This window comes from Rousettus aegyptiacus, unplaced genomic scaffold (assembly GCF_014176215.1).
Source record: "Rousettus aegyptiacus isolate mRouAeg1 unplaced genomic scaffold, mRouAeg1.p scaffold_m13_p_2, whole genome shotgun sequence".
NCBI lineage: Eukaryota > Metazoa > Chordata > Mammalia > Chiroptera > Pteropodidae > Rousettus > Rousettus aegyptiacus.
In genome coordinates this window covers 8,862,917-8,884,165 of record NW_023416295.1, presented here as the reverse complement: position 1 = coordinate 8,884,165, position 21,249 = coordinate 8,862,917, and the positions used below count along the sequence as shown (strand labels likewise).

Genomic DNA, 21,249 nt, shown 5'->3' with positions numbered 1-21,249 from the left:
ATTACATAATAGCAAACACTGGAAGTGCTACACTTTGAATAAAAGAAAAAAATTATAGGCTTTAAACAGGTTGTATTTCAAATCAGGTGACCTAAGGCAAACCCTTTTGCTGCAAATATAAGAAGGAAAGCTGACTGGTCTAGTCTGTACCAGCCTGAAAGTCTCATTTATTTCCTGTTGTTGCTCTTGTTATTTGTCATGGTTTTTCAAAGTAGTATAGACATTTGCAGATGATTAAAAATCAAATTGTAAATAAGGATTTATAATGAAAGGTGTATTAGTCACATTGGGCTGCCATAACAAAACACCACAGACTGTATGGCTTAAACGACAGAAATTTATTTTCTTACTTTCTTATTTTCTCACCCTTATGACCTCATTTAGCCTTAATTACCTCCTGAAGACACTATCTCCAGATACAGTCACATTGGAGGTTAAAGCTTTAACATATGAATTTGAGGACAGACACAATTCGGTCCATTGAAAAAGGTAATTACTTCCTAACTTTAACACATTTATAAAAGCCAACTACTTTAAAAAGTGGCTTTATTCTTGAGACGGCCTCTCCATATCTATTGCATGTATGTTGTTCGGCTTGCAGGCTCTTTGCCTCTTTGAGGCAAGTGACTCCATTCTGAGGACTCAAATGACAAGTTGCGGAAGATACGCTCTGGAGCATCAAGCTCCGTCACGCCACCTGCCATAAGGTTGATGCTGATTAAATTTCTTTGACAAAAACCAGTTTGGGGGGAGTGAGTTGCCCAACTGAATAAGAATAACTTTTTTTTTGGATGGGAGGAGGTCGGGGAAGGAACGGGTATCATTAGAGCTGACTGATCTACGTACAGACTTGAAATCAGCCCCTCCGTTTTCAGCTCCCTTCTCGTTCCCATGCTTTACCATCCCTGCAGCCTCTGAGACCTGCATTCCTTGTTGGCTACATGCTTCTCTTAGAGTGTTCAAGCCTATGACTGCTCTGCTAGTCGATGTCCTATATTCCATCACTAAAGAATTGTTTTGAAATACCTTATCTGCCTATGTTTGCCCCAGCTACATTTTTTCTAGGATTATATTTGATTATGATTCTTTTACTATCATTCTTATCCAGTCTGGAGGCAGAACAAAGCCATGTGTTTAGTTCACCGTTTCAATGGGAAGCCTGTTCATACTTAATAATTGAGAATTTACTTAATCAGCCATTCATTCTGTGTTCAATGAACATTTATTGAATATTTTCTAACTAACAAGCACTGTGCTAAAAGCCCAATAAATATATTATGCATCCATTTAATGTTGTTTTAAATCAGGCTTCATCTATGTGCCAGGTGCCGTAAAGTACTCCAGGGTTTAGTGTCTCAAGATAACATAGTAGATGTGAGAAGCTCTAAATTCTCTGTTCTCAAAAAGCTAAATATTAAGATAGATATTTGTCTTTCTCAGAGGCCTGAGTATAATAGCTTCTAAAATCTCTTTTAGCTCAAGAATTCTAAAACAAATGCAATATAAATGGATGCCAATGGATTACCAGCAAGGAGGTGAAGACTGCTGTCTCTTTTTACCAACTCTCTTCATCTTCCTTGTGGTAACAGAGCTTCCTCCTTCAGTTTTGGCTGGAATCATGGGCAACCTGCTAGAAACTATAGTTCCAGCCTCCTTTGCAATGGAATATGAGTGAAAACCATCTGTGTACAACTTTGAAGTTTTCTAAGAGAAAACACCATGCCCCAGATGACTCCTCTTCCCCCTCAATACGAGTTCTGCTGAGCTGTACATATAAAATTAATGCTCAACCTTGATCACCCAGAAAAGTACTATGACACAGCTGGTGGAAGAATCATATGGATGGAAACCAAGTCCCTTAATGACTTCAGGGAGCAGGGCTTCCCCACCAGGCTAGATCCGAGGGATGGTAACACAAAGAATCAAAACTCCTCCCTTTTCAAATCACTATATTTTGGGGTCTCTATAGAACATCTGAAACACTGCCCTAATAAAATAACTTTATTTCACCAAATAACTGTCAAATCACTATTAGTTTCCACATGTATATTAAAATTGTAAAAGACTGGAGCCAACCATGGTTTCTAAATATTCAAATTATACCTAAATAAAATTTCAGGTGCTACATTTCTAAATAACAATGTAGCAGGCAGATGCCAGAGTAGCAATTACTCTAATATTGGGCAAAGAGAAAGAAAGAGCAGTGGAAAAATAATATGATGTCTCCTGGAATTTCTGTTCATATGCAGTGACTTCTACTGACATTCCACTAGCTTAAGTGAGCCAATGTCAAGTCAATGACAAAGCCTGACTCAGGGGATGGGAACACATTTACTTCCCACAGAGAGGCACTCTGGTTCTTATTGCAATGGGGAGCAAGGTACAGTCTCCTTACAAAGAGTGTGAAAAATAACTAGGAGCAATAACAGAATCTCTACCATAACCAAATAAAACAAACTTGAAATATCTCAGCTAAAAACTAATTAATTTAAATGTGCTTAAATGTCATTTATATATTTTTCTCTTCTTTTTAGTACTGGGGTATCCTAATAGAAGACAAGGACTGTATTTATTTAGGACAGACTTTAAAAAACCTTTTGACAATAATGTCCTGGCCTTGTCAACTCCTATAAGCAGAATCAATGGGCAGATGTTCAAACAGTCAGTGCCTTATTCCCGAATATTCTTACCTCCTTAACTCTAAACTCTATGGAGCAAATAAAAAACTACTTGCTGTGGAAAGGATTCCTATCATTGTTTTAAATAAAATTGATCTTTGGTTATAGTAAATGCAACCTTAATTAATTCACGAATTCTGTCTACAAGAATTTAAAATGGTAATTTCAATTCTATCATAAAATGAAGTTTAAGTATAAGACTTGAAAAATAGTCCCATGCTATCCTAAGGAACTCTTTATCCTCCTGTTTTATTTTTATGAATATGCAATTAATATAGCTTGTACTCAGAATTTTTACTATCAGAAAAAGATGTACTATCTACTCTCATTTTTCAACATCAACTATATTAGCAAAGTAGTATAAAATTTATCAGATTATTTTTATGAAATCATATATCTTTATTAATTAACTGTTTATACTTAGACAGCTACAAATGAAAATTCTACTTAAAATGTAGAAAGACAAAAGGAAGTTCTATGTGAGTGAATAAAGGGCTTTATCTTAAAAAGACCCTCAAATTTGTACTTTTAAGAAACATAAATAGAAGAGTTCTGCTTTTGGTTGGAACATAAAAAGCTGTAAGAAACCATTGCTCTTACCCTAAAAACCAAAAAAAAGCCATGTCGGTAATAAAATCATAGTATTCTGAACCCGCCAGTGATGGGGATGCAAAGATATCAAAGAAAACTCAATTCCAAAAAGCTCTCAGCATTTTACAGGAGAGCAGAGGACTGTGTTTGTTCTCAACCCTGGCAGACAAGCAATAAAGGAATCTACAATTTATGGTGGTAAGGAGAAAGAACTAAAACTACAACAACTTATAACAGCAGTGTGTGGACTAGCAGGGAAAAATAGAATCCCAAAAAGCCTAAGCCACAGAGCAAGTTTACAGCCACATGCCAAACCTTTCCTGTGATTCTTCATTATCAAGTAGTACTCAGGGATTCAAAGATTAGGGGCAAGGCAAAAGAGCTAAGACAAATCTCTAGATACATTTTGGGTGAAAGGATATGTCCCTAGGTGCAATTTTGAAATCCAGCAGGTTGGCTATTAAGCACAAAGAAGAATCGCACCAATATTCAGCCCGAAATTCCTACAGAAGGAAAAACTATGATACTGTGTTCCAAATATTTGAGGCAAGTAATAAATTGAATCAAACTAAAGCTGCAATAAATACCAGACCAAGCTCAGCTACAGATGAGGTTGACTCAGACCCCCAATCTACCAATTTGCACATGAAGCGACATGTCTTTTTCTAGAAAAAAATATAACTTACTTCAGACTCTACTGTTATTATGTACAAAATGTTCTGTATAAAATCAAAAATTATAAAGCACACCAAGAATCATTGAAATGTGATTCATAATGAAGAGAAGTAGCAGCAAAATACAGACTGAGATGGCATAGATGCTATAATTATCAGACTTAAAAATAACTATAATAAAAATTTTAAAGAATCTAGAGGAAAAGGTGTATCCTATGCACGTATAGATATGGAATTTGAGTGGATGCACAGAAATTGTGGTAAAAGAATTACATGGAAATAGTAGAAATAAAAATTAAAAATTAAAAATAAAGAATTCGCTTAATGGCAAACTGGATCTCCAAAGGAAAGAATCAGTCGTTAAAAAATATACAAATGTGAACAAAGAAAACACAAGAAGAAGTAAAAGGAAAAGAGAAGAGAGAGGAGTCAGGGGAGAGTGTTGAAGATTTAGAAGACAATATTAAATGTAGGTAATTATCTATGTTACCTACCACAGTAATTAGAATTCCGGAAGGAAGGAAGAGAGAGATTAAACAGAAAGAATATTTGAAGACATGGTGGCTGAGACTGTTCTAAAACTGATAAAAGTTAATGCAACATCCAAGAAGCTCAGTAAACCCAAGCGAGATAAACATAAAGCAAACGACACCTGGAAACTTACTGTCAAACTCCTAGCAATTTCCTGCCCTGCAAACTAGAGGCAGTAAACTTGGGCTGGTTGCCACCAGACGAGGCGGGTGGGTACTGACCAGAGAGAGGCACAGCTGGCCTTTCACTGATGATAAAAATCTTGTTTACAGTGAGAGTTATTCAACAATAAAAAATTGTCAAAATTCCTCAACACGAACACTTAAGATCCACACATTGTATGTAATTATACCTCAATATTTTAAAAGGGCCATCAAAAGTAAATTACTCTTTATATCACCATCACATTTAACTTCCTCAATTATTTACACATTGCTTTTGCAGGTTGAGCATATTTTCCATATTTATAAAAACAGGCTTTAAACATAATTATGATATCTCAAATACTACAGGGAAAATATTAAGACATATAATTTTTTCTTTAAAGGACCTCACATACAATACCAGGACAAGAAAGAAACAAACAAAAACCAGACAAACTTAAATCAAGTGATTCCCTAAAACAAAAACCCTCTCCAACTTCAGCTTAGTTTTCTTCGCGCTCAGAAAATTTTCTTAATTCAGTTCATCTTGAGAAACAGTACCTTAAAGTGGATTTTTACAGCCATTTGAAAATGAATGCTCTGCATCTGTGTTCTGAGGGTGCCATCGTCCCATTCAGCCAACTTAAACTCACCTTGTAGTTTCTGCGTTACGGTGGTTGTGAGACCATAAAATACGCTTAAAAGGCAGGATTTTAAAATTATGAAAATTAAAGCCCCACTTTCCTTGCCAGTTCTAGGCCGTCCTCAAACACTAGCCATAAACTTCCAAGAGCCACACTCTCCAGCGGGTAATGCCATGCCCACAGAGGGCGCTCGTGGGGGTCCCACTGAAGGGATGGACCCAGTGCCATCTTGTCTGCTCCCTCGACTTCTCTTGTCTTCCACTGGAGCTACACTGAAAATGAGTAACGTTGCGCATTTATAAATCTGTTTTAACGGATGACGGTGTTTGGTCAAAAGATATATACAGCTAGGTAGAAAAAAGAGAGGAAAGGAAAGAGAGTGGAACGTTGGAAGGGAAAAAAAATGGCAGGGGAACAGATTTAATCCTTGTGAGCTGCTGTTTCTGCAGTTTCTAAAATGAGATAACCTCGTGGGATTGTTTGGCAGACTTTTTAGATTAAATAGCAGATATCAAAAAGTAGAGCCCTTGCTTTTGTTTAATCTTTATTGGGAGAGTTTTGTGATATTCTTTGAACTCTGAGAACTCTAATGATTCTACACGTTAGAATTAATTCTCATTTGGGCACAGGGGGTGTATGTGTTGGGGGTGGGGGGAGAGAGATGACTGCACTTTTTCTCTTTACGTAACCCAAGGGAGAGCTAAACACCCACAATTTCAAGCAGGCCAAGGCATTTTCTTTTTAGGGAAGAAATAATTTGAGCACATGTACAGCCTACATACTCGTAGGCTTAGAATTGGAGAAGTGTATTCCTATGTGTCAATGAAGTTGACAAACCATTCTCCTTCTAAGGTACCAGATGTGAATGCCACTCCCTGGACATGTACGAGGCCCAACCTGCCCAACCTTGCTTCCGGCCCTGCAGCCCCATCCCCAACCCTGTTCATTCACTAAAACATCCAGATTTGAATCTCATGGTTCAGACTTTACCACCCAGCTCCCCCTCCTAGGGCAGCCATCCCCCCTCAATTCCCAATGACTTTAGCTCCTGGACCTGCTGTTCCTCTCTGACATTTTCTAACTTCAAAGAGGTAATTCTTCCAACATTCTGGCTTCTTAGGTTCTTGAATACATTTTTCTAATCATGTTCTTCCACCTACCCTAGTTATTTTATTTACCATGCTCATATGCCAGACCAGTGGTTCTCACTGGTTAGCCTTCCTATCACCTGGGAACTTGCTAGAAATGGAAATTCTGCTCTGGCCCTATTGCGTCAGGAAATGTGCTGTGGGGCCCAGCAATTCCCACTTAACCAGTCTTCTATATGATTCTGGCACTTGCTCCAATTTACTCACTATTACCAAAAACTAAAACACCTCTATCATCCATTTCCAAGAATCTCACACTCAATTTAACTACAGCTAATAACCCTTCAACCCTACCACAACCTCATCTCTCCCTTGAAAGTCCCTTAAACACCCTACTTCATATTACTCGTATTCATATTACTGCCATTTTACTCATTTGTCAAAAAAAACTAAACCCTGACCGAGTTCAGACCAAACCTCAACCCATGCCTGGCCTCTATTAGAAGAACTAGGCAGGGCTAAAGAATACCTAATATCGCTTTAACTCTGGGGCCACTATTCCAGTGGCTCCTCCCTGCGGCAAGACAACCCTTCTCGATTCCTTACTCCACCATTCCTCCCGCCCGCCTGCGTGACTATTAGGAAGTTCCTCACTTCTTCCCTCTTCACCTGTACCTATGACTCTGCTTCCTAGGGTAACAAGAAATAGCAACAACGAACAGAACTGCCGCTATCGCTTCCACCCACCCATCAGCACCCGCACCCTTCCCCTCTGCCTGCCCTCTGGCTTCCCCCGGTTGCATGCACTTGTAAGATCAACCTCTTCTGCTTATACACAAGTCTTTATCCTCTCCTGCCTACTCAAGGGTGTTTTCTACTAACTATCCACTCTTTTCCGCTTCATCGGCGTTTCCCTCTCTCCTGGATCATTCATCTGCATAAAGCAGGCTGTTATTCCTCCCATTAAAAAAAAAAAAAAAGGTCTCGATACTAATATAACCTCCCCCTCCAGTGACTGCCTCATCTCTCCTATTTACACAATTTCTCGTGCCCCATTTTCTCTTGAACCCACTCCAGTTTCACTCCCACCGTCCCCCGAACTGTCCCTGTAAAGGTCACCTCTGACGTCCTCCAATTGCTTGACCCGTCGGCAGTACCTGACATGCACTTCCCTCCCTGCCGGCCCTTCCTTCCCGCGCCTTTCCCCCTGTTCCTGACACTGACCAATCCCTCACCCCACGTCTCCATTCTCATCAACCTGGGCACCACACACTGCAATTCTGCAGTTTTCAGTCCTAATTCCTATTTTCTTCTCACTCTTCACTCACCCCCTTGGTGATTTCATCAGTCTCAAGGCTTTAAATATTTCCTATCCTAATAATCTCTAATTTATAATTGCAGCCCAGGTCACTTGGCAAACTCCACACTGGTATATTCAAAAGCATACTCATCACCTCCACTGGTTTAACAGATGTTGAAAACTCGATGTGACAAAAATCGAATTTCTCTTCTTCCTCAGGGAACCAGCTCTAAATAGTTTTTCCATCGCTGGTAAGGGTAACTACATGCTTCCAGATGTCAAGGTCAAAAACTTCCAAACCTCCCCTGCCTGATCTCTTTTTTCTCTCCTACATCTACTTCTAAAATGCTATGTAATTTGCAAGATAATGAGTTTTCTTCAGGTAGAATGACCTGCTTTGTTTGTTTGTTTGTTTCGTTGTTGGATCTCGATTATGTGGAATGGAGTACTGGAAGAGAGTAAGTAAACAGCTTTCGAATGAATGAATGAATGAATGAATGAGCTGATCTCTAAAGGTGGACAGTAAGACAGAAAGCATGCTTTCTGCAGATCAGAATAGGCCACGAACGCTCCTGTTGTACATCATCACTCGTGCCTTTTCTAGAGCATTTTAAAGCAAATTTAAACCAATAATTGTTCCTTTAGCATGGGAGAGGGAATGGAAATTATCTCACCTAGACCTGTTCTACAATCAAAGATGTACAAAATAGATCACTTTTGACCTAGCAAATACAAAATAGTTTTCCCTAAATAGCACTGCAGAGGGTACCCATGGAGTGAACTAGAGTAACAATTTCTCAAAGCTTCAACATATCTTCCCCAGGCCTTAGCATCTGAGATGGCTCTCACCTACCCTCAAGATAAACATTAGTCTTCTTATTCTTTATATGAAAAAATTTAACTTCTAAAATTTAACTTAACTGTTTTATCATTGCATCACATACACACAAACTAAGCTATTTCCTAAAAAAAAAAAGACAGATATTTGGGTCATGAATCCAAAGCCATATGAGAATAGCTGAGTAGAACTAGGACAAAAAGCTAGATTTCTTTGATACCCTGTGTCAGGTACCTACAAACTTTTTCTGTAAAGGGACAGATAATAAATACCATAAGCTCTGTGAACCATATGGTGTCTGCCACAACTACTAAAGTCTGCTAGTTTAAGGCAAAAGCAACCATAGATAATATGTAAATAAATGAGTATGGCTGCATTCCAATAAAACTTTATTTACAAAAACAAGTGGTGGGCCAGATTGAGCAACTGGGCTGTTGTTTGTCAACTCCTGCCCTATGTCTTCTTTGTGTAGTTAATCATTGCTTCAAAGGTTTACATTGCTTCTTGAGTTTAAAAAAAAAAAAAAACATATACATGTTTTATAATCACAACAATTTGTTGACAATTATAATAATACTGTTCCGGAGTTTATGAGTTCTGAGTCACACTTATATCATTTAACTCGCCTTTCCAAAACAAGCCCTGGAGAACATTAAGGCATAGCGAGTGAGAAAAGAGAGAATTCTATTGAACAGATTTTTAAAGAAAAATGTAATGAGTATACTTACACAAATAAATATCCGTTATTCATATAAAGTTGGGTTGTTTTCTGTTTTTTGTTTTTTGGGTTTTTTTTTTTTTTTTGCATTTATAAAGTGGAGTGTTCAGGAATGTGCTTGCATGTCTTTACGTAATTTTCTATGAATATAATTATTGAGACTTGGCAGTTAGAAACACAAGGATCAAATTTACATCCCTTATAAAATTATAGAAAAAAATCACTGCCCTGGATAGAAAGAAAAAGTTAATGATTGCCTTTGGACATCAGAAGTGAGAATGAGTTAAAATAGATTTGAGGAATATGTAATACTTTTACATCCATCAGCCTTTATGTCTTTAAGTTTCTCCAGCGTAAGTGGCATGAAAGAAAATGTTTCAGAACCAGACATGTAGAATAATACTGTCAGTTCAACGTGGTGGTTTCAAAAAATAACATTTTGTTGTTGTTGATAGTGAGATAAGAATAAAAGAGAGAAAACATACTAGTAAATTGAGGACTGATAACAATGTTAGATAACACTTACTCAACACTCACTCTGTGCCAGACAATGTTCTAAGTATGTTATATATATTAGCTCAATCTTTCAACAACTCTCTGAGGCGAATACAACTATCATGGCCCAAATTTCCAAGTGAAAACAACTGAAGAACAGATGTGTAAAGTAAATTTGCCCAATGTATCCAGCTGGTAAGTAGATAAGATGGGATTTGAACTTGTAGGATGTGGTTCTATACCTCATGCATATATTGATGACTATATTACCTCTAAAAATTAGAGGTTATTAGGGGTTTTTTTGTTTGTTTGTTTTAGAAAATGTTAACCCACTAGTAAGCAAAATAGACAGACTAATGAAAAAATCAAGAGAAGAGATGACATAAAACAAAATCTCAAGAAAAGGTAAGAAAAAAAATGAAGGCGTAACCTTGGAAGAAAAAAGATGAATTTTTCATTAAAATGGAAGGACATGTTGGAATGAAGATCAGCCAATTGCAGTTGCTCACACTCAAGTAAATGTGAGGAAATCATTGACTGGCCGATGGACATAAGGACAGGAGCCTGGAGGATGTGAACAGCACTCGAAATGTCTCCTGTGAAAAACTCAACAGGGTCCCACAGAGCTAAATGGGAGGATTAGCTCACGGCCCAGCTGGGGCCAGGTGGCAAGGATTTATAATGGGCCCAAACAATTATCATAGTCTGACTCCTGTAAAACATGCCAATTATAAATGAATTTTCTATTCATTAAGGCAATTGCTCTAGGGACCCATTAATCCATTTCAGTTCTTATAACTCAAAAGTTTCATATCTCTTCTTAAAAGATTCTATAGGTCTGAGTCATCACTAATTCAGACTGACCTACTCTCCAGTCCATGCAAATATTTAGCATTTTCACTACTTTTATTTAATCCATTCTAAGACAGAGTTATTTCAGATTTTATTATCTCATAAATCAGGTTATGTCTTATACCTGATAAAATTGAGAGTATTTTTGCAGTGGTACATGAAATGATGTTGTATTTGACCATCTATGACCCGTTGGATTAGATGAACCCCGTAATTTACTTTCCTTCAATTAACATTAGCACTTCCAAGCCCAAGAAAGTCTGGAAACTTAATCTCAACACCACTCGAGATTTCTGTAGCTTCTTATCCTAACAGATATCCACGTGTGTTATTTTATAGTCACACAACACCTATGAGATAGGTGTTTATTATCTATTCCTTTCACAGAGGAGTCGTCAGCGGTTCAGAGAAGTTGACTGTCCTGCACGAGGTTACTAACGTATGGAACCAGGATTTGAACGCACATCTTCAGGCTCCAGCTCTGCATCTTCGACCACCCCAGATTTTTGCTCTGGATAAAAGTTCTAGCGTCCTACATTTTAACTAAGACATAAATACTACCTATACAACTTCGGGTGTACCTGACAACCTCTCACTCATCACGGTAGAGGAAAGGCATACACAGTCATACCCCTTATCCACAGGAGGATACATTCCAATGCCTCAGTGGGTGCGTGAAACTGAGATGTTACCAAACCCTATATATACTGTGATTTTTCCTACACATGCATACCTATCATAAAATTTAATGTATAAATTAGGCACGGTGAGAGATTAACAATAAAATTACAACAATATACTGTTGTAGTAAAAGTTATGTGAATGTCATCTCTCTCAAAACATCGTATTGTGCTATACACGCCTTTTCACTTAAAAGCAGCACTTCACAGCCTCTCTTTGAAATATCTGAATTCTCTACTCTTGCACTTTGGGGCCGTTATTAAGTAAAATAAGGGGGCCTGAACACAAGCACTGGGAAGCCACGACTGGCGATCTGATAAGGGAGACGGCCATGAAGGGACTAATGGCTGGGGAGCTTAGACAGCGTGGAGACGCTGGACAAAGGGATGGTTTACCTAACGGTCGGCCCAAGAGTTCATCAAACCACTTAGAGAGACACGCAATTTGATACTTATGGACTGTTTGTTTGTGGAATTTTTCATTTAATATTTTGCGCTGCTGTTGAACTCAGGTTACTGAAACCGTGGAAAGAGAAAATGTGGTTAAGTGGGAGACTTCTCTACAAGAATCTCACATAACATCACTCTGTCCTCGTGAACAGTCAGAGGCAGAGAAGCTGCCTGTGAAAGAGTTTCCCATCCTTTTTTGAGCTCTTCTAATTTCACAGGCCACAGTTACTGAAATCTCAATGTCTTTGTGCTAATAAACAGCTTTTGCTTTTTGTGTATGCAATAAATAAATTTATAAAAAGGGAGCATGAGAAAAACTACTCTGCAGAATCAGAGCAAAACTTTTGAGTTGATGAAATGGGTAAAGACAGCCAATGTCATTAAACAGCCAGTGGAAAAATGACCCTCAACTCCAGCTTTATTTGAAGACTACCAGAAAGACGGAGTGAAACATAATACGAAACTGACACAAGTCTGTTACTTACAGAGAACGCAATTAAATATGTCAATTGGCAATAAAATTGTAATAGTCAAGCCTTCTTTTCAGGCATCTCAAGATACTGTTTACCTTACATTACCCACAAAACAGGCTCCTTGCAGATGATGGTGAGCTACCCTCAGATTACCAGGCAGCCAAGCCAATTTGGACGTTCATGCAAACAAAACAGTCAAACTTCCAAATTACCAGTCTGGCTGAAGAACCAGATTTATTTTGAGAGTTTGGTGACTAAAATAAATAGACTTGAAGCCTTGGGATGGGCAGGGTCTACTTGGGATCAGGGGTGGATTACAGCCAGAGGGAGGAAAAAAGCCAGGGGAGACACTACAGAGAGGATAATAAATGAGTTTCTGAACAAACTCAGCCATGTGGAGACTCACCCTACACTCCATGTAGTCTCATGCTCTTAGGCACTAAAATGCATTGCTAAGGGGTAGTAAATAAAACAGTGTGGCGCCGAGGCAAGAAAAGACTCACCAATGGACAGAATATGGTAATTTAATCAAATTGGCAGGGGAAAGATGCATTAGTGGATAATTGGTTTTGGAACAATGGACCAGAAGTTTGGAAAACCAGGTAAAATTGGATCACTACTTCTTAAAAAATAATAATAAAATTCAAATAAAACAGAAATCAAAATGTAAAAAATGAAATGTTATAAATAATACTAGGAAAATATATAGCAAAATATTTTTATAATTTTGCGGAAAAGGCTAATCTCAAAAAGTTGTTTAAACCCATAAAAGAAAAAAGCAATACATTTATCTCCATAAAATTGTATAGCCTCTACACAGCAAAACCACAAACCAGACTGAAGGACAAATGACAATCTGAAAAAAATATTTTTAAGTCTATGCCCAAAAATATTAAAATACTTATTTTTTGTTCCTACAAATCAATATTTTAAGAAATAGAAAGCAATAGACATTAAAAGCCACTTTACAGAAGAAAAACAAAAACAAATGACTCTACATGAGGGATCTTACTTGGGTGATGAAAAAATGTCCTAAAACTGATTTATGGTGATGGTTACACAACTTAGTAAACATACAAAAGAAGAAAAAACATCACTGAACTGTACAGTCGATGTGGGTGAATTATATGTTAAACAAGTCTCAGTAAACAAGCCTCAGTTGTTCATAAATGAATAAACATTGAAATAGGTGTTTTTATTAGTATTCAAAGATATGCCACAAAACACCTCCTGCAAGGATCTCGCTAAACTTCCACAACATCACACTGTCCTGGTGTTTTTTTAACCCTCCCTTTCGCCTCCTCAGTCTCCTTTGTTCAGTCCTCCGCTTTCATTCCTTCCAATTCTCTGCTGAACCTTCTTTCTACCAGAAACCTTCTCTCCCCAGGAGTCAGGGCTTGTCTGCATCAGCAGCAGCAACAATGTAAAGCAGCACTGTAGACCTCTTTTCTAAACTCCAGGATCACGTATCCAGCTGTCTACTGAGTGTCTCCCCCGGGGTTGAATCACCCATGTATCAAGCCGAACATGTCCAGAAGGAAACTCTTTAATCCCACAGCTCCCCTCTACACAAAATTCTCCCCCTCTGGGGCTCCGCTCCTCTGTACATGGTATTTCTATCCAACTGGCCAAACTTTGAGATTTATCCTTGGTGTCTTTCTCTCCCTTACTTCCCTCATCCAATCCTATTCCTGTGTCAAAAATATCTTTGGATTCCATTTACTTCTCTGCCATCCTGCAGTCCCCCTAGAGTTTAAACTACCATCATCTTCCACCTGCCTGGTTTCCCACTCAGACTCTTGTTCCTCTCTATCCTATTCTGCAACAAGGGCCAGCCTGATTTTTTAAAATGTGAATAAAGTTATTTGTGGTGGACACTGAGCTGCATCACTCAGATTCTGCATCAATGAAGGACTTGTTATCCAGAGGTTGAGAGTGATATCGGACCCTTCAAGGTCGCCTTGGCTGCAAAGAACTACTTTGCCCCAGGTCACACCACATCCAATGATGATTCAATGAATTCAGAGGTCTCTGTGCCCAACCATCTCAGCATCACTGGGATCACTCTGAACACTGCTCCCGGTAAGGTCAGCCAGAGCTGTCATTAGGCCAAAACCCCAAATCACCTTCTGGCTCTGCCTCATCCTTCATCTTTCCCCTTCTGCCATGATTAGATGCTAATCCTAAGAGCACTCCTTAAGAAACAACCTTTCCACTCAACTCTGTCTCAGACTGCATCCTCAGGAACACGGTCTATAACAACTTTGCCTCCATGCTAGAAACCCGGCAATGGTATTTTTGGGGTCCTACTGATCCAGACAGATTCCTCTCTTGACATTCACCTCCTCCAGTCACACTGAGTCTGTCTTCAAATACACCAAACTGTGGCAAGCCTCAGGATGTTTCAGGTTTCATTCTGTTAATGATGTCCAAACTACTACAAACTATAGGATGCAGATCACTCACAGATAACACATTTCATCAATTTGTAAGCTTCTTACACTGAATTGCTCTGTCTTAAATGTGATATTCTCTGTAATAGCTGGCATAGAACTCTGTTCACAGAAGACACCCAATAAATTAAAAAGTGTGTGAAACTGAATTATATGACTTAGCAACAAATACTGAATTGCAGAACCAAGTTACTACCCATAAGAGCATCCTCGAACAGTTCTACTGGAATAGCCAAACTCCAGTGAAGAAAGGCAACAGAGAGACAGGACACAATTGATATGTACAATGTGCAACTGTCTTATAAAGTTGGAATCAGAAATTCTTTCATGACAAACTAATGCATAACCTCAGCAATGACTCATACCCAAGGTATTTAAGGCAGCGAGAAGAACATGGGGCTGTGCTTTTTCAACTCCTGTTTATCACGTCTCAAAAACTCCCTTCAGGAAAATTTCTTCTTGAATAATTTCATACTAAGACCTTCTTTCTTCTCCCATTGAATCTCTGCAGGAGCAAATGCAAAGCTAAGAACATTCTACCTATTCGCAGTATATTCTAATTCCAAGGACTGTTACTAAATGGCACCATTTTTCCCATTCAGATCCCTATCAACAAACCCCTATCATTTCTGCTCATTTGAAAGTGTGTAGCTAATTAAGATGAACTACGCATTCTTGAATCTAACAACTATGATGCCTTTAAAAAGAATCTCCTTCTTAGAAGGCATTAAAAAAATACGTAGAATGATTTAAATAACTAAAAATTTCCAGAAAAATAAATCGTCCATTTGCATTCAAAGAATCTCCAGTAAAAGACTACCATGACTATAGTTGCAAAATAATTCCTCTTTAAGCATGAGTAATATATTTATCTTTGAATTTCAGAATTGGTAGGTAAACAGATAGCTTATACAATAATATTATTGTAAAACAGCTCTTTAAAGACATGAAGAAACTGAAAAAAAAAAAACAAGGGTAATATAAGTCGACGGAAGAAAAGGAATAACAGATTACCCCTAAACAAGCCAGAAACTTAATTATCACCTTTACTGAAACCCAAACACCCAGGTTCTTGTTTCAAGGAGACCTACTCGCAGAATATTTTCATGACTACCCTATGTTTGCAACTGAAGATTAAAAACTAAATATTATTTGACAAGTTTTTATATGACGACATAAAGAGTGGCTAGAAGCCTGGCTGTTGACTCAGACATTTCTGCCAACCTCCTTTGCCTGCCAAAATATAGCTTCAATAAGCACACATAAATTTTATTTTTAATAAATAACCACAAAACGGTTTCATAAACAGACTAAACTGTGGATAATTGTAGCTTACAATGAATATGTGTTACAGTTTCAGTAAACAGAAGCTACACAGTCTGAAACTGGCACACCCTATCTCCATCTTATGGATTGATGGCAAACCCACTCATGTTGGAACAGCTCAGTGATTTTCTTGGTCAGAGGCCTACATCCCAACTACTTAGGCTTCTGCCTTCCTGCAGTAGCCCTCCTGCTCGTCTCTGCGGACATCGGGGTTTGGAGTTCTGAGAATTTAAAAGGATAGCTGAGGTCTCCACTTGGTGTCCCAAAAGGGTCTTTGTGGTTCAGAAAAGTTCTTTATGACTGACCAACATGCAGACACCTCCGATGGCTGAGAATGAATAAATAAAGGGCATTTGGGGGGAATAAATACTGATGTGATGAGAAGGAACCAGTGAGAATAAACTGTTCTTTCTAACTAACTTTTCTTGGAATTTACGTGTTCCTTCTACTCAAAGGGTCCTTTTGGAAGAGTGCGTTGCCTTTTTTGGTAAGTAAATCGACTGATTCCTTAAGAAAAAAGCAGCTTATTGAAAGCTTAATGGATGTTTTTTTCCTTGTTGTCCTTTAGAAATCAGCTTTATTTTTAAGCCTCCCTGACCACACATGTGCTCTGATGAACTTTCGTCCAAGTTAAGGAAAAGAGGCTCACATTTCCCACTGCGCCTCCAAATTCTCCTGCACCTCACACTGGCCCTGGGAAACAAAGAAAGAGAAAAGGCAAAAGAGGAAACAGTTTTAAACGTTTAGAGCTTCCTTTCAAAGGTGAGGAAAGAGAGTTTTATCTCTAGCAAACACACACACACACACACACACACACACACACACACACACACACAAAGCCCTTTGTGAAGAAAAAGCAGTGATGACTGATCAAACGGCTTTCGGAATTCCAGGCATGCCAAGATATCTCTGGATTAAATAGTGGCGAAGACCCCGAAGACCCCCATGCTGTTTAAAAATAAATAACTCCGGCAACGCGATCCACATTCCAATTGCACTAGACCATCTGACATGTTTTACATTCTACCTGTGGTGACCTTTCATTTCTTAGCTCATGGTTGGATGTACTCAGCCACAATTTACATCTTACCAGATGTACGAACCTAGGATGGACAGGGCAGAGCATGTGGTCAGGAGGGGAGATAGGGTAGGACAGTGGCACTGACGCCACGAAGTGCCCAGCCCGAGGACACAGAAGAGAGCAGAGCTATGGATTAAGTGCCATATGAGCTCAGGGAGAGAGTGACTCACGCTGCCTGAGGTTGGTCTCCATCAGGAGGAATGCCTTGTGGTGTTTTGTGACCTATGAAACATTGGCAGCCTGCAATGCCGCCTCACTACTCTGTTATGCTCCTCGGCTCTGCCAAGGTTAGATTTCTCATCTTAACCTCAGTCCTCCTCCCGTCTGCATCCTTTACAACCCTACACAACCCCCGGGGATTTTTTTTTTTTTCTAAGCAAATCCTCACTTGACTCCAGTTAGCCAGTTTTTCTATTCCTCATTCCAAATGAAATTTAACTCGCTCTATATATTTCTTATTAAGCAGCTATCAGTAGCAAACTATTGAGGATACAGAGATGCAGGGTCTCATTTTCTTCAAAAAGTTTATAACTCAGCAAGACAGTTAGATGTAAAAATGTAATGGGAAAAATGTTTTAATAGAGGTGCAAGTAAAATGCTGTGAGCTCTTTAAAAAGGCCGTTTCGGTTTGATGGGATTACAGACGTTTTCACAAAGGTTCTGATGTAAATTGAACCAAGAGGCACAGACATTTTTCATGGCGCTCTGAGGGACAGTGTGAGCAAAGGACTACAGATGCTTGGGTAGGTGGCTAAGAGTGTCACCAGAGCACAGACTACACAGAGGAAGAGAGTACGACCTGCTGATGTGCACCAGGTTGAACCCATCGCAAGAAGAAAAGGTACTCTGTGAATAAGGAGAAACATTCACAGTTCTATAAGGAAAAAAAAAAAAAAGACTGAAGACTGACCTGTGATTTAGAATGGCAGGTCCAGACGCAGGGAGAAAGATGAACTGGAGAGACTCAAGGCGAGAGCTGGGACGGACCCCTGTCAGTGAGAACAGGAGACAGTAAGATAAAAGGCCTGCAGAGGCTAAAATAAACGTTTTCTCAGTGTGGACAAGGCTCCACTGTCACATTTCAACCTCCCTGCCATGCTTCATTTTCAACAATCAGACAAGTGACCAATGAAATCAGATATTAACCAAATAAAACGTTCTCTGTTGAGAAAAGTGCGGTCTAATAGAAACTTCGCAGTAATGGATATTGAGCCCTTGAAATGTGGACACTATGACTCAAGAACCGAACTTTTATTTTTTTTAGTTTTACTTAATTATAATTTTCATGACTCCATGTGGATAGTGCCACCATATTGGACAGCGGCAACTCAAGAGAATAAAATTTTACTGAGTCAAGAGAGTCAAAGCATTTCTAAAATTTTTACATTAGTCTACCCATCATCAGACTTCAGTGGCTCTGCTAGATTTCGGATTGTGTCTGCCAACCTATCAAAAGACCCACATTAATGAATAATAAGATGTGGTGCTTATATTTAGCTCGGACATGACAAAACTTCAAATATATTTTCACTTCCAGAAAGGATCCCTTTTAGTTACTCAGAAGGACCATCTAACCTCCAGGTGTGCTTGCATAGCCTATTAATGACGGGTAAGATCGTGGGAATCAGAAGAGGCTGACAGTATCCCTGACTTTACAAAGAGAAGGATCTGCATCCTGACGACACACACACTTTCCAGTGAAAGCTGCCCAGCGAGTCACTGCCCCGTTGAGACCAAAGTGCGGCAAGATGACTGGGGTGTGGAGTTAAACATTTTCTAAGTTGATTTGTGGCGTTAACTTTCCAGATCTTAGAAATGATTTTGTTCAGTGTGTTTTCCTTTTGTGGCTTTGGAGTCAAGAATTATAATTGGTTCCTAAGACTCTGAGTTTTCCATGCAGTTATCTCAAAAACATCCTTTAGCAGTTTTCTTGGAAATTGGTTCCTTATTCCACGAATTCTAACACGCTATACGTCATGACTACCAGTGAGCTATCAGGATACATGGCCTTTTTGGCACTTCGCTCTTTAGAACCTCTTACAAAACACTAGAAGACTAAGTAAAACCAGATTAGATAATGTTTCACTTGCTAATTTCTCTAGCAAGATATATTAGAGATGCATTGGAAGAAATTAAGTAATAAGATTTTGAAACATTTAATTTACATATTAATTATCTCTAGTGGAACAAGTATTTAGAACATGTCTATAATAATATGAATCTCTGATAACTTTTAAAAACCTTTAAACAGATTAATCTTTTAAAACAGATTGCCTTGAAACCATAATGAAAGATATAAATGCACCTAAAGTCACAATGAAATTGTGTTTTCAAACTGTGGATCACAACCAAGTAGGTCAGGAAATCAATTTAGTGGATTAACTTAGGATAAATCAATTGACTTAGAATAAAGTTAATAACAGAATAGAAATAGGAATAGAAAGTGGTGTATATCAGACATATAAGGAAAGGAAATTGCTGTATCGTAAAGCTCTCTGTCAATCCTGTTTGTGTTCTGAGTCATGGTGAAAGTATTTCTTACAGAGGATTACTGTACGGTGAGCTGGAAAACACTGGTTACCCAATGGCGGGACAGAGAGGAAGGAGTTCCAAGGAGACCACCTTACGCAAAGGTTGAGATGTGATGTCTGCTGTGCCTATTGTCTGGGTTGGCCCTCGAATTGCAATGCAGGGTTTAACCATTTAAGGTGGCCTTCAAACCTATAGGTACAGTGAAAGCTGAGATATTTTGTTTTCATTACTTTTGAATTATTCATAGCACAGTGGTGCTTGATTTAGATCTTAAAACCATAAGAGCAAAGTTTTTCAGAAGGAAGAGCTCACCTCAGATGGCTCAAATTTTCTTCCTGAGGAAGAAAACAAAAATTACTTGTATAATAACAGGATTTAGACAGTCATATATAGCTTAAACCACCCCCTCCTTTTGGTGGTTTAAAAAAAAAAACAAATAAACAAAATACCACATTCTAAGAAAATCAAGAAAATTAGATCACATTTTTGCATATTTATAACTATTATAGGATATACATCATTTAACTTAATTTTATACTTATAAAATTTACACTATATTGGGGGTCGGGTAGAAATTGGGGTCCATAACCAGGCACATGTGCCATGAACAATCCAAAAGGCTCTGGGGACCAATTTAGGCAATAGGGGAGTGCCTTTTAAGCATAAAATGATAATGAGTTGAAACCACTAGCTCAAAATAAAGCTTTCGTTAATGTGTTTTGTTCCTGCTATCATTTATATTTAAGTGTGAATAAATTTGGTATTCCTTTCTTCTTCCTTTGATTTTCCAGGATATAACAGAGAACTTTTCAAACAGCACCTCAACTCACAGGCATCACATGATGCAGCAGAATCTAAGGGGACTTTACACATTTATCAGGGCAATTGCTAAAGAGAGATAATCGATACATTGTAACAGACTTGTTAAATCACATCTTAATCATTCGAAATGGTGTGTGTGTGTATTCCTCCTTTAAGATGGAAAAAAAAAAAAACCCTTCAGTTATTTTTCAAATAATCTCAAACAATGAAAATGACCCTTGTATTTTAGATTTCATAAATTCTACGGGAATTACAATTGTAAAGATTTTGACACAGCCTTGAATCTTACTCTCCAGAAAATGACTGTTTTCAAATAATGAATTTGATTTGAAATGAGAAAATAAATAACATTACAAAGATTTTCCATAGTAGTTTTCAAACCAAATTAAACCTTCTTGTTCAGGTACCCATTATATTTTTCAGGTCTTGGAAGGGAGAGGCACAGTAATTACAATTGCAATCTCTACCTAAGACTTAAAAGTCAAACTCCACAGAATCGTAACTTTTTAAAGTAGTGCATAAGGGTTTTTCAGAATAAGAAAAGTGATTATGAGTTAGCTTGTGTTTGGTTTTGGTTTTGATCCTGTGGGAGTGAACACTAAACCAAACACATATATACATACATATGTGCTATACATATACACATCTCGGAATGAAAGCTGCAGCTCCCTTCTCCGACTGCCTGACTGCAATGTCAGATTTTTCAAATTCCTCTCTACTTTGGAGGAATCGGATATTTCCAGGAGCACCAGGATGGGGTCTTTCTTCTCAGCAGGACTTCCATTGTCTGTCTACCTGTTCACATAGCAGAAGCTCTGTAATTTAATCCCCACCACAAAAGACAATCACTGTGATTAAATCAGGTGCTGGTTTAACAAGA

At 38.4% G+C, this 21,249-nt stretch overlaps 1 long non-coding RNA gene across 1 annotated transcript in view; it reads right to left on the bottom strand.

The window, feature by feature from the left end:
* Window positions 1–18,717, bottom strand: part of LOC118613798 — a 53,186-nt gene extending 34,469 nt beyond the window's left edge. Inside the window, exons 1-2 of the long non-coding RNA XR_004955885.1 lie at window positions 18,591–18,717; window positions 17,926–18,004 (exon numbers count right to left, since the gene is read on the bottom strand). This is a non-coding gene — a long non-coding RNA (uncharacterized LOC118613798). The remainder of the gene's footprint in view (window positions 1–17,925; window positions 18,005–18,590) is intronic.
* Window positions 18,718–21,249: the final 2,532 nt, after the last annotated feature.